Here is a 14,287-nt window from a genome sequence, read left to right as displayed (position 1 = left end):
AAGAGGGTCTGTTGTTAGCTGGAGTGTTTTCTGATGTCACTGTGTAACAATCTGCCTTGAGGGAATCCAGCGGTCCAGATCAGCAGAGCATCGTTTTCCTTCCAGCCCCTTTGGGAAGCTTTGTGAGGATAATCAGGGGACTTTATTTGAAATATTAATCTCTGTCTTGGAGGCACTTGGCCTCTTAGATAAATTGCTGAGGAAGGCACGCAGTGAGTTTTTTTTCCCCCCTTCTTCTTTTCTCTGGAGAGACAATGAAGAGCCACAGAGTCCTTCTGCTTGGAAAGAGATGTCTCCCATTGTGGCTCCCAAGAGAGGTTCCAGCTCACAGAGATGTTGCTCAGGAGAAACCTAAATAAGAGTTATTGGCATTTGAGAAACATGCATCACTGCACCACTAGAATGTCTGCCAACAAGAATGCCATAATTTCTCTGAAATTATGCTACATTTCTCTGAATTAAGTTATAACAGCAGCCCTTGATGGGTAGGAAGCTCACTTTGTTTTGTTGGTTGGTTGTAGTGCAGTGTTTAGAGTTAAAAAGAGCTCTCAGCTTTTCCACTCCCTTTTTCCTGGGCTGTAAGCAGACATCGCCTCTTCTGCCCTGGCTGTGCCTTGACTCGTGTTACCTGTTTTGGGAAGGTGGGTTTGTGTGCAAAGTCTCCTAGATGGACCAAATAAATGAAATTCATCATATTACTCTCTATTTTGCCTGTTTCTAGAACTTGCTAAGCAGTCCCTAAAGATTGCAAACAAATAAACTGTGTCAGGGCCTTATCTTGAACAAACTTGACTTTTCTCCTTTGCAGAAATTGCATACTGTAGTGTCAGCTTTGCAGGGGATGACAGAAACCAGGATCCCAAATTACCATGGCTTGTGGCTAATTCAAGTATTTCACTGTCAGCTGAAGCTGAATTTCCTCATATTCTAATTAGAACTCTTAGCTGGCTGGAAGATGGGATGGTTTCACTGGAAGCGTTGGCAGTGCACCTAAATAAGCAGATTTTACATCCTGCTGTTTTCCCCCTATAGAATGTTATTAGTTCTTGTGCTAATATATAGGGGATGGAGGAATGGAGTGTCTTGCCCCAGCTGCAGAGGTGGGAAGCTGGGTTATGCTGCAGGCTGATACCTGCTGGGGGCTGCTCAGCTTTGGGGTTCAGCCTTGTTCAGCGTTCTCATAGAAGCTGGAGCAAGTTAGCATCCCATGTTTGAAATGACTGTAGGTATTAAATACACTGATTCAGGAACATCTGGTGATATGGAATGTGGGATAAGAAAGGGAGGTGACATCCCCTGTATTTCTCTCCAGCTTTTCTCTTCTGGAGGCTTTTGCTTTTCTGTTCAAAAAGGAATGTGAACTTTGCCAGGTACAACCAGAAACATTGGTTCAGCATGAGTTGCTGGGTCTTACCAGACTCTTTGGTTTCCTCACGCCAAGTCCAAGAGGTTGATCTTTCTTATAGAAGTTTCAGCTCATGTTATTTTGACCGATTAAATACTACAGATGACTTTTTGAGATCCAAGCTAGGTGCTCTGGTCCTCAAATTCAGTGACCAGTATCTTAATTTGGTGGTCATATGTATTTTTTTACCCTTCCCATACAGTATCTACTCAGAGGCGGAGGCCAACCACGCAGCCTTTAAAGGTGCATTAACTTCTGCAAGACCTTTGAAAAGAGTGAATTAAATCAAATTGCATGTGTTGCTTTGCTTAAGGAAGGCTGTTCAGCCACACAGAGATACTCATGTGAAGGAATGGGTGCTTGCAGGAGATGCAGCGAGTCTCTGTAAGTCACCCAACAGCAAAGCTGAGGTGAGAACACCATCTGGGAGTGATGGGTGTTTCTGCCAGCCATGGTAAAGTGAATATCTGGTTGAATGACACAATATCTGGCTCAGTCATGCTGGTGGTGTTGCAAGTATATTTTTGAAAGCTGGACTTGGCAATGCTTGTTACCACCTCACCAACACGGCTTGGTGTGCTCTGACTCTTGGCACTGCTACTGGAAATAGGGTGGAATAATGCTGCACAGCAAATCTTTTATAGTACAGTAAATATAGGAGGTGGAAAGGTCTTTAAATGGCTGATTGAACTTGTCTGGAACAGTCATGAAATTCTGCTTGGAGCCAGAGCAGGCTAAATAGCCTAGGTGTCCCTTTTTCCCCCTCATTCACATGTATTTCTGGAGGGGAAATTAATTCAGAAATCTTTCAGACTAAACAAACCTCTTTGACCTCTTGTTGTAGCCTTTCTTCTCCCCTTAAGAAAAAAAGCTAACAGTTTGGCTCTGCAATAATTCACAAAAGCTTTCTGCTTGCCAAAATTGTTCACTCCACCCCCTGCTCCCCCAAATTCACTCTGCTCCATTTAGTAAAGTTTGTTGGCAAAGATAACCTGACTTCATGCTGTGGAGAATATTTGTTTCTTAATAGAAGATGGAGCAGAAGTGGAATTGTGCTGGTTGTGTATATTTTGCCTTCTCAAGATTAGCCCCAAGCAATTATCTGACTATGGACTGTGCCAGAAAAACACAACAGAACAATTTTAGCAGTGCCAATGAAAACTCCAGAATGTGCTGCACTCAAGAGTGTAATTTTAGATTCTGTTTTCAAGTAGTATTTCTGTGACATCATTGACTTTAGGAAAAATAATACCCCAGGGCTTGTTTTACAAACAGGATGGAGCTTTATGATTTGGCAGCTTTCTGTAGGCAGAAAGACAAATGTTCATCACTTACAAACCCCCGTATGACAACGGGCTTTGCTTCCTATCAGCAGTTAAAAGTAATGAGAAAAAGTAAAAACTGATGTGGAAAGGGAGTTGGTAGGCACTCGCCTGCTGCCCTGAGGGCAGGGATGCTCAGATCACCTCCAGGAGAACCTGAGCTGTGTGAAGATTTGTTCTGGGATCGAGAGCACTCCAGGCTAAATCCCGTGCGCACAGTTGCCCCGGGCAAGATTTGGGAAATACAGTTGTTTCTGCTTGTGCTGCCTCTGGTCTCAGTTCACGACACAGACGTACTCAAATCGGGTGTCAGGATGGGAGGGCTCTGCTGGTCCCCTGAGCAGGCTCCAGCTGCCTCCTGGAGCTCTGTCATTCACATGCAGCCTGTCTGGTGTGTGCTTGAGAGGTTGGGATGTCGTGGTGACACTCCTTGTGTGCCTCACCCAGAGCTCTGCCATCAGGAACTGCTTTGAATTTCTTCACCACTTCTTTTCAGAAGTTCTCTGTTGATTGTAGGACTGGAATAGGTTGATTTCTCAGCCTGTGTGGGCCCATGTGCACTTGGGCAATGCTTTGCAGGCCTCCAAAGCTGAGGTGCCATGGCATCTCTTACTCACAAATTTTGTTCTTTCTTGTAGAAAGAGTTTTCTTCATTCTAATCCACATTTTTCTTTCTGTATTTGTAAGTCCATCACTTCTGTGTTCTGCACATGCACTGCAAATAGGAAAAGGATTTTCCAGCCTGCAAAAGTCTCTCTTTGACCCTTACTGGGACTTTCCATTCTTCCCCTACCCATTCTTGTCCATTCTTGAAGAGTCTTTGTGCTATTTCCCCCCCCTCCCTTCTTTTTTCTTGTGGGCAGATATTTTAGAAAGCTCTCATAGTACCTGCATCAGACACTTCCAGGCAAATTCAAAGTGAGTTAAAGAAAAGATAATGTCTATATCAGCCTTTTTCGTTCTGGAAAGCTCTGTAAGCTCAATGGGTGCCTTCGAGTCAGTGAAATAACTTGTTTCCCTTCAATGAAGATTTTCTTATGAAAAAAAAAGGGTTCTCTGGCCCTAGTGCAAACTATGCTTGCAGCTTTGCTTCGTCCTGTGCCTCCCAGTACATGCAAGTGGAAAATAGTTTATGTTAACTGGGATGAATCAGTTGTGGCTTGAAGACGAAGTGATGACACCAGCTCTGTCAGCAGCTGGTTGATTCAGTGTTCTCTCAGGAATTCAGCAAGTTCATAAAATCAGATTGCACACAAATTTCTTTCACAATCAGCACCAGTGACCAACTCCAGTGGAGTTGCTCCCAGGGGGAGTTGGTGCATCTGGCACAGGATGGCTCTTCTGTTGCTCGACCACAATCCTGTTTGGCAAGTTTGGGCACAGCAACCATGATCCGAATGAGTAGGCTCATTGTTTGCTGGAGTGGGGAGATGCAGGCATCAGGTTGCCTTTAACTGTGTGAACTATTAGCTCTGCTCCAGAAAAACACGTGTAACTCATGCTGATTTCCATGCAAGTGAGTAATTCGCTATGAGTGTGAACCCTGTCAGGGAGGGGCTGCATCTTCCCCTGAATGTGTACAATGTCCAAAAATCTTGGGCACAGTTATAATATAAATAACAGATCCTTGTAGTCTCATCAGCTCCTAGACTCCCTGGGGGAGCTTTGCATTCTTCTGTAAATATGAGCTTTGTGGGAGAAGTCTGATGCTACACAAGCATGTGAGAATTTCCTTCCCAGTTGGCATGAAAAGACTATAAATCTGTGGAGACACAAGCCCTTCCCCCTAGCCCTTCCTATAAAATTAATGGGTGTTCAGTTAAGCCAAAACAAAGAGTGGTTTCCCTCAGGCAAAGCTGTCTTTAAAAAAAGGTGTTTTAGCATACAGATAGAAAACCTTGTTTAAATCCATGTTTAATAATGCAGTAAGTGTCCAGGGAAAGGAACTGTATTTCTTACCCTGCTTTGGGCTTTCAGCTTCCTGGGAGTAAAGGTTGGAAAATAAACAAGGGATGATGCTAATGGAGATTAAGGGTGACCTTGGCCTGTGGGGTGAGTTGCATGACCCTGCAGGGATTGAGTTGTTGGATAATGGAGACTTTCAGACTACCTCTGTCAGGCAGGGAGGTCAGCTGTGTCACTTTGACTGCAGTTTTTCTCTCTCCTCACTTCCTACCTCCATGTTGTAGAGATGTTTTAAGGGATAGTGGCAGAGAGCTAAGAACAGAAAGTCACTAAACTTCAGTTCACCTCTGAAGTCCCTTTGGCTGAAGTGGTGGCAGTTGCCAGCATGGCAGTGTGGTTTTTTTCTGGTCAAATCCTGAAGATCATGGGAGGGTGAGGGGGTAACCACCTACTCTGCCCCTCCCTGACAACAGATAGCTGGCATCATCTCAAACTCATCTGGCCTTGAATCCTTCCTGTCACTAAATTCTGGAGGAGAAACTGTGCATGATTCTCCCTTTCCACTGTACCTGGTTTTATATTCCTCAGAGTCTCAGAAGAAATCAAAAGATATAGATCTCACTGGTTAGAAACTAGATGAGGCTGATAGCCCTCAGTACAAAAAAAGCAATTGAAGAATATTTTAAGTTTGTGTCACTGCTTGGCAAACGAGTCAATGACGGCTGTCTCCAGCTTTGGTAGCAATGTGAAGCCTGCAAAATACAACCCACGCTGGGAGCTGAGATGCAAAATGCCTGCAAGCATATCTGGATATTGAAATGATGGGAGTTGTGAGCCGTTTCTTATGGTGTGGGTTTGTGTTTAATATCACAAGGAATTTTTTAAGGCTTTGTGTAAATTTTGTTTGGTTTTGGAATATTCAGATCTAAGTGGATGTTCTGATGGAAAGGGGTTTTATTTATTTAGTCATTTTGGATAGGTGAAATAATGCCTTCCGGGGCTTCAGATACTGCTCAATAATTTATAGCAATGTAGAGGTACAAACAATTTCCTAATAGAACCAAAGGCAGCTTGAGGGCAGGTGGGAGCACGGTAAATGAGGTAACTGCCCCCAGAGGATCAGAGGCACAGCTGCATTTTAGGCTTGGTAATGCCCCGGGGATGTGATTATCTTTTGATAACAGAACTCCTGTGTGCCTCTCTGCCTGGCAAGGGTTGGGAAGGTGCTGGAATAGCTCTTCAGTGAGCAGGTTTCCCTGCAGAGGATCCTTTTGAAAGCGTTTGGGAACCTGAAGCAGCTTTTTATTGTCTGGAGAGGTGGACAGGAGAGGTCACGGTTCTGGAAAGCCCAGTCTGTGACCCTGCTGCCTCTGCTGCGTGGGTGGGAGAACACCACCATGGGGGGCTGCCCCATTCTCTTGCCTTCTCCCTTTTTCCTGGTTATGAGAGGAGAAGCTTGTCTGTTGTGCCTGGAGCCAGACAGCTCCATTTTTCTTATATGGTTGCCCTTGGGCCATTTCAATTCAAAACCCCTCTCTAGGTAGAGTGTGTGTGATGATTTTCTGCTCTTTCCCTCTCTCTCCATTTGCTCTGCAGCTGCTCTAAACGCAGCTCGCTGCTGGAAGTAGTTGCTGAGAGCAACGTGATACAGCCAGGGTTTCATTTTTGCTGCTGTAACCTTCTGTACCCTGCTATTGATGGAGTTTTGATGTGTTTGACTCCAAGTATGGGATTCTTCACCTTCAGGCACCAGTCCTGCTGGATCCCAAATGTGCTAATGCTCATTTACAGCAACATCAATTGGCACATTGCAACGGAGCTTTGATCCTACAGCAAGGGCTTATCTGCTAAATGACTGCAAGGGTGTGAGTGTCCCTAAGGGTTAGGCTCAGCATATGTTTGCACGGGAAAAGGGCAGCTATCTGAAAATGTTTTTTCAGTGTTTTCTCGGATAGGTTAAGAAGGGAGACAATATTACACACTGCTTTTGGAAGAAAAGAAAAAAACCCTTAAGCTCTCAATCTGTAACCCAAGGTTACAGATCCCTTTTTAGACAGTTCTGCTCACGATCCAGGGAGAGGAAGCAAGAGGTAAGGTTGTCTGCCTAATTTTTCTTTTTTGTCATCCTCTCACAGGGAGTTTTTGCGCTAGCCTGCAGACAGAGGGAAGAGCTGGGTGAGTGGTGATGAAACAATCATCACTTAAAACTATTTGCTGATAATGAGTCACTCTTCATGGAGTCCCAATCTGTTCTCCCTTCTGTCAAATACGAGTGCAGCAAGTCTGCCTGCTTTGCTGAAGAGTTTTACTGGTTTGTTGTTTTTTCTCCCCTGAAGGAAGGATTCTAGCAGGAGGATTTGGCGAGAGGGACGAAAGAATGAAACATGTTTGTGGGTGAATATTAATCAAGAGGTTCCTTTTTGTGCCAAACCTGAGGATGAACCTCCTAGCAGCTCAGATGAGGAGCTGTGAGGGTTATCTGTAGTCCATAGGCTCCCTCTTCTATCTGGAACAAGTCTTGCCAAGTCCCCATGGCTGTTACTCCTCAGCTGAAAGTGGAGTTTAATGCAGAACCTTCAGCTCAGGTGGTGAGGCACAGAGTTTCTCCTGCTGATGGGATGGTATTTAAAAAGAGCTAAGAAAATTATTGAAGACAAACCTAGGGATGACCCAGCATAAATAAAATAAAGCCTGCATGATCCCAGCAGGCCCCTAGGCCTTGCCTTCTCCTGCAGTTCCATTTGCAATGATTTATAGTCAATATCTTGATAAATGCCACCCGGTGTGTTAAGAGCTGTCTGGTTTGTGTTGTTAGGGTGGCTGTGATGTCTTCCCTGATATGGTTCCTGCAGTAATAGGCTAGTCCTGTAGATTTTGATGAAAACTCGATTTTCTTATAACAAGGTTTAACAGAAGGTTTATTGAAGTATTGATAATGGAGAATGCAATAGATACATGTCCCAGAGTTAATATACTGTAAGACATTAAAGAATACATCGCATGTTTATCACTGTCAAATCCAATTAAGGTTTTAATTATAAATAAAAAGAATTGGTTGTTCAAGCATGGGAAATTATGATCAAGGAAGGGCTAAGCATAGGTTCTGGGTCAGACTGGACTGAAAAGGGACCAAAATCAAGAGAATTAAGAGAGTTTGGAATTTCTTCCCAGAACTACATAGACCTCTGCTATAGACTAAGGCATAAGTTTTGTTCAGTGACCTGTCAAGTGAGTTGGGGGCTGGCAGTGAAGTGGGCCTGTGCCACATGCTGAAAGCATCTCTAGGCGGTCTGGGGCCCTCTTCCGATGTGTGAATGCATTATTGTTAGTGCCAGAGTGATACACAGCTCTGCATCTGCCCTGTCACAAATCCAGTGAAACCTTCCACCAGCATATTACTGCTTTTCCGTTCATCCTGATTGTAGCGAGCCCGCTTCAAACACAATAATCCTTCTTGCAGATCAGATATACAGTAATCCTCCTTTACAAGCAAGAGCACAATGGGCCTCTGCCGTCAGACATGATGTAATCCTGCTGCATCAGATAGAGAATTTCTTCCCTGTACCATGTGAAACACTGTCCTCTGTCTTCTAATACCACACTGCAGCCTTTTTCCATCAGGTGACTTTCACATCCATGCACTGTGGTTCTTCTCTAGGCTCTAAGCAATAAATTCCCATATTTCCTTGTCATGCTCTGCTACAGCACAGACATTCCATGTCCCCAGGAATGGTAGCAATGGGTAAAGTGGGAATCTCTACATTGCATATGATGTGCTCTTTTGAGTAGGGGCTTCTCCTGTCTTCTGCTTGTGCAGGACCTAGTGCAGTTAGAGGCAATGAACCCTGGGTGGTAGGGGAATATACAAACCAGATGACTGCAGGCTCTCTTGCTTGCAACTCCCTACACTCTACAGGCCTCTTAAAAATTGTGAAGCCTGTCTTTGAGCTCTGCTAAAAACAGGTGCTGTGGTTTTACCCCAGACACTGCAAACAGAGCAGCTGGCAGCTCTTCCAGCTGCACCTCCTCTTCTCCTGGTAGCTCAGGTTTTTTTGCCGTCTTGCACAGAGTGTTGTTTAATAATTCTTCTGCTGGGGATGATACAGGAGAGTTGTCTTTTGTATGCATGTTCTCTTTAACCTTTCTCTAATCCTTCTTGTGGGTCCTGAGCACTGCAAATCCTCTTCTCTTTAAGGACAGCCTCTGCTAGTTTCTTGATTGGGGAGGGGAGAAGAGGGAGATGCTGTCATGTGGAAGGAAAGGATGTATTCTATCGCTCTCTTAATCCTCCAGTCTGTTAGAAAGCAGCTACACATCCTGCCTGATTGAATACCTGCCTTGTAATTCAATCTCGGAGTTCTGCTGCCATTCATAAGTAGATTACGCTGCTGTGCTGCGGGGCTGAGCCAGGGTTTGTGTATTCCACCGGGCAATCCACGGCAGGGGGATGTACCCTCTGCTGTGGCGAGGTGAAGCATCTGAGCTAGAAGCTGAGTTGGGGTGTTAGAGGGTGGGGCTTGTCAACTCCTTGGCTTTGGGGCATGCACACCCAAATATTCCCTTTATGTGTCTCAGAGCCACATAGACATTTAGATATGGATGGTGAGATGGATGCTGGCTTTATCTGCTTTTAATTTGTCCCTTTAAGTAGATGTTTGGTGACTTGCATTGTTCTGACCTTCTACTTCCCCAGAAATGAGTGCACAGTGAAAAGTGGCTCAACACTTGTGCTCTTCTGCCTTGACCATCAGTGCAGTATCCATCACCACTGGCTGGCACTTCTTTGGTAGCATCAAGACACACTTTGTGGCCTAGTGGGACAGAGGGTAACAGATGTGGCTTTCCCACACATGCACAAGCTTCACTTCAGATTGTGTGTTGCCACTTGGAGAGACAAAGTGATCCGTGTTTGCAAAGTGCACATCTCTGTAACCTGAGAGAATGCAATTCAGAGCTGAGAGGTAATAATCAGATAGGCTTAGCAACCAAAGAAACTTCCCAGTGTTTTGCTGGGATCAGAGCTATGAAATGGTGTTTGTTTGTGGACTCCTCTTGTATTTTCAGGTTCTTGTGCTGTTCTAGGGCCATGGAACAATGGACGTGGGGAACTGAACAGGGGAAGATGGTTATGTGGTGCTGTCTTTGTGCCTCCTAGGTTGGAAAGTGGGTAATGCTCATTCCTGGAGCAGAAACTGGGTGGTTCCTTCTCAAGAAAATTCTTCCAAGGCATCTTTGTGAGCAGAGTGAACGGATTTTGCTGCAGTGTTATTTTTTTTCTGCTCTTTTTCTGTTCATTAAATGATATATATTCTCATGGAGGCTCTAAAATAAATTGTTGTTGCAGAAGCACCTTTTAAAACTTGTCAGCTGTGGGTTTTTTCCCCAGTACCTTTGCCTCTTAGGACCATAAATGGCTTCCTAAAGCAGGAAAAAAACCATTATTAATTACACTGCCTAATGAACTCATTTGGCTTTCTGCCCAGCTTCCAAAAACAGCAGTAGCACCAGGCTGGATACTGTTGTCTCACTGTAATTATGTTTATATGGAAAGTTAATTTTTGTTTTCATAAATTGATTTGAGGCTTCTGGAAGCTATTTGGAGATAATTAACTTTGCCCACACAGACCTATATAAGGGCGTTTGTTTACAAGGTAGCGCTCGGTGCTGGAGCATGGAGGTAGGTTCCTGGGATCATCTGGAAATATTCAGTTAGCAGCTCAGGGCAGCTGTTTTCAGACTCGATTCCCTCATTTTGGGCAGCAATAGCAAGCAAACACCACAGCCTGGAGATTTTTCAGGCTGGTAACAACCCTCAGGGTGGACCTGCAGTCCCTTGCTGCAATCCAAATGAGCTGCAATCCAAATAATTCAAACACTGCAAAAGCTGGTGCTAAAATCACAAGCTCCCTTAACGTGAACGACAAACGTGACAGTCCCAAATGGAAAAGGCCTGTAAGGAATGAGACCAGACCTCCACAAATAAGCAGTTGTGAAGGCAAAAGCAGTTCCCATATATCTTTTATAATGGTGAGGATGGAGAACAGGCAGCAGCAGCGTCAGGTGATTTAATGGGGCCTTCACCAGCAGGATGCACGATGTGATGCTGCAGAAGTGACTTATTTGTTCAGTCAAAGGCGTGTGTCTTTGGTTTTCTGGCCCCTGCAGTGAACTCTCCCTTCAAATCAATTCATTAATGAGCTAATTTACTATGCATGGAGATCCATTAGAGAAATGTGTAATAACCTTAGGATGCAGAGCCCTGTTCCCGGCACACGGCTACTGAGGAACAAAAGAGGGAGGAAGAAGCAAGGGCTCCTTGGCAACTCTAAGCCTGTTTGGGAGCTCTTGTCTGACCCCTTTAAAATGCAGGGGAATACATAAAGCACTCTGGGTCGTGTCTAATAAAGAAGTGGATGGCTTGGCTGAGTGGAGCAGCTTGTGTAGGTCAGCGCCCAGGGTACTCCTTTTAAAGCTGCGTTTTTAAAGTTCCCATGTCAGTGCTCTGCGGGCTTTCTTCTTTAAGAAGAAGACTGTTCCTCAGAGGCCTGAAAATGTACTAATTTCTTACTGCACACTTCAAAACCATGGACAAAGCTGCATCAGAAGGCCTTCAGGATAGGTTGGCGTAAGATGTGTCTCTGCTTTTGCTGGTGGAGGGGCTGGATGGTATTTAGAATTCATAATTTTGGGTCTACAGATGATGCTGTCTGTTCTGGTCTGTCTTGCTCATAACAAAGAACGACTTTTCTCAGCCCTTGCAGAAGACTGATGTCCACACTGTAGCCAGACTGCCAGCAAGCCCATAAATTCCAGCTTTTCCTGTTTGAGTCTTTGCATTCCTGTCTCTTGAGCAAATCCCCAGGGTCAGTGTTTTGAAAATTTTATCTAGTGCATCGATCAGGATTTGGAAATTTCTACAGATTGAAGGGTCAGCATGCTGGAACAACAGCCCTGGATGAGATCAGGAAAAAAAGGAACTTCCAGAAGATGCTTGTGGTGTTTCATCTGGTAATCCTGTTGTTGTAAAAGAAGAAGCAAAGCAAAGTGTTAATAGAGATGTTACAGGTTTCCTAAGGTAGTTCACCATCTTCCTCCTCTTCCTTTCCCCCCACTTCCCCTCTTATGCAGCAGCAGGGTTGTAAGTTCTATTCCTGATGTGCTACTGCACTTTCTGTCAGTTAGACTTAGGGTCCAACCTCTTTTAACCTATATCTATGACTCTGAGAAAAAAAAGTATTTTTCTGTAGAGGAAACTTGCCATTTTCCTTTTATTGATGGATGTTCAGGCCCTGCAGGCCAACCCTCTTTCAAATTCTGTCATGGGATTAGCCAGCACCTTGAGAGATGTGGCAATTCAAGGCTGACCACAGCTAAAGTGAAATTTCCTTTTGGATCCCATGGTTTGGACACCAGATGGTGAAAAGTGTCAAGTACACATGCGCACTTAAAGCACTAATGTTAAAACAAAAATCCTGGAAGCAGGTGTGGATGAAGGGCTGTGAATGGGAAGGGCTGCCCCTTCCTCCTCCATCTGCTGAGCTCTCCCAGTGATAGGTGAAGGGTTTACCCTTCATCTCTCCAGTTATTTGCTTCTGTATTTTATGGAGACTGTTTATTGTGCATTACAGGCTGCTCCATAGCTGTGTTCCCATGCCAACCACCCTGCAATATGGTGTACACGCTCAGCGAAACAAAGCAACTTTAATCCTCAACCTTTGGATGTCTCCTGCCCATCGGGGCCAAGCCTCCAAAGAGGAACCCTGCTGCTTTCAAAGTGGAGCTCCAGCTTCCAGTTAATTGGGCCCAGTCATTAAAGGAAATTCAGTTTATGTCTACTGGGACTGTGAAGGGAGTAGATTTTTTAATAGCAAATATCTACAGTGTGTATTGGTTGTCTTCAGGTTAAAAAAAAAAGCAAACTCTCAGCAGAGAAGAAATAATTCAAATTGCTTGCCGTTGGCAGAATGGCTGCCCTGCTCTTTAGAAGCTGTATTTATATCCTGTAAGAACCAGCTCATTAGCTCTATTGCTCACACAGATAATCAACAACATAATTAATAATTATTTATATGACACCTATGGCAGGGGGCTTGGGATCACATAACAAAACATAATTTCCTTATGATCACTCAGGCATTTCTAATTGTGGTTTTTTTCCTTTTTTCTGTCTGTTCCTGACTTTCTCTGGCTTTTTGTGCCAGTTTTTAATGTTCGGCACAGGTTTTTTGGTTAACTTTCCACCAAGTGTGGTGTTCTCCATTATAAACCTCTCTGAAGTCCCACTGGGTCCACAGAGTTTTTCAAGTGTCAGAACTTCATCACCCTGTAGAGCAACCTGGATTGGCATGAGCAGCCACAGCTGTGTTAACTTCAATTGCATCTGTTTGTCCTGATTTGTGGACTGATCCCTGTCTGCACTTGGATGTCAAAAAGCAGGATTTCTCTTGGTCAGGCACTCCACCTGTTGTGCATCTTCCCAGGCCAAAGCAGGGCTGTGGGATGCTGTGTTTGGGCGACACCCAGGATGTCTGTCCTGGGGAGGACTTCTGAGCAAAGCGTTCTGATGCTTTTCCTTGGGAGGGATTTCATCTATTTTAACCGAAGATTTTATTCTCAGACAAAGCTAACCTTCCTCTAGGTTTCCCTGGCAGTGCTTTGACTTGCATTATGCAAGGCAGCTCCCATACCCTGAGCTGTGGGGAGACCCACGGGGCAGCTTTCATTGTGTTTTGCTAATGCGGGGAATTGTTGCAGCTGCTGGCATCAAGGGTGACATGCATCAGAGATCCTGCAGTCACATCCCATAAAGCCGCTCTCTCTGCAGTGCTGTCAGCCTGAGCTGTGTCAGGACAGCAGGGGACCGATGTGGGACAGCACAAGTGAGGCTCATTCCTTGCCCAGCACAGCAGAGAAGCTCCAGGAAAGAGGTGTACGCACTTGGGGACAGGCTGACACAGAGAACAGTGAAGGGGCTCACCGGAGATGAGAAGGAGAGCAGGAAATCAGGGGGCACCCCCATAACAGGACATTGTAAGGTGTAGCTCATGCTGTAGAGATTCATTTCTTTTGAGCTTTGGAAAGCAGGTCAGGTGTTAAAATGCATTTGGGAAAATCTGAAGACATGTTTTGGATGGGGAGAAGGGGGAGAAGCTGGTCTCTGACTGGGGATGTTACTCCTGTGCTCTAGGAAAGCTGTTCTTGCACAGAGGATCCTTGTACTGAAGGAGCAGAGGAAAAGGATGCATCTGAATAGGATTTCAGCAGATAGGAGATCCTAAAGCATGTTGCTGCTGTCTAAAGCTGCCAAAAGGGAAAGAGCTGTGCCCTGCTGGTGGCACCTGCCTGCTGTGGGAAGGCCACTCTTGCCCTGCCCCCTACGTGGATGCCTGTCTGTGGAGTTGGGAGCCCAACGTGCCTTTGCCATATCTGGGAGCCTCAGCCTGAGGCTTGGAAACTGTTTGCTGGCACCATGTGTTGCTAAGCAGATGGGCCTCTGCATTTGTACCCGCTCAAGTTTTTCAGAGAGGGTTGCTTTGGTGTGGCATTTCAGTAATTGTTGCCAGCACAGAAAAACAGAAGGAAAAGCATCTCCAGTTCTTTACCACCTGCTTCCCCTTCCTCCTTGTGGCCCCCATCCAACACCTAAGTAGGTGCT

Source organism: Corvus cornix, chromosome 15 (genome assembly GCF_000738735.6).
Source record: "Corvus cornix cornix isolate S_Up_H32 chromosome 15, ASM73873v5, whole genome shotgun sequence".
NCBI classification, from domain to species: Eukaryota; Metazoa; Chordata; class Aves; order Passeriformes; family Corvidae; genus Corvus; species Corvus cornix.
This window is presented reverse-complemented; position numbering follows the sequence as displayed.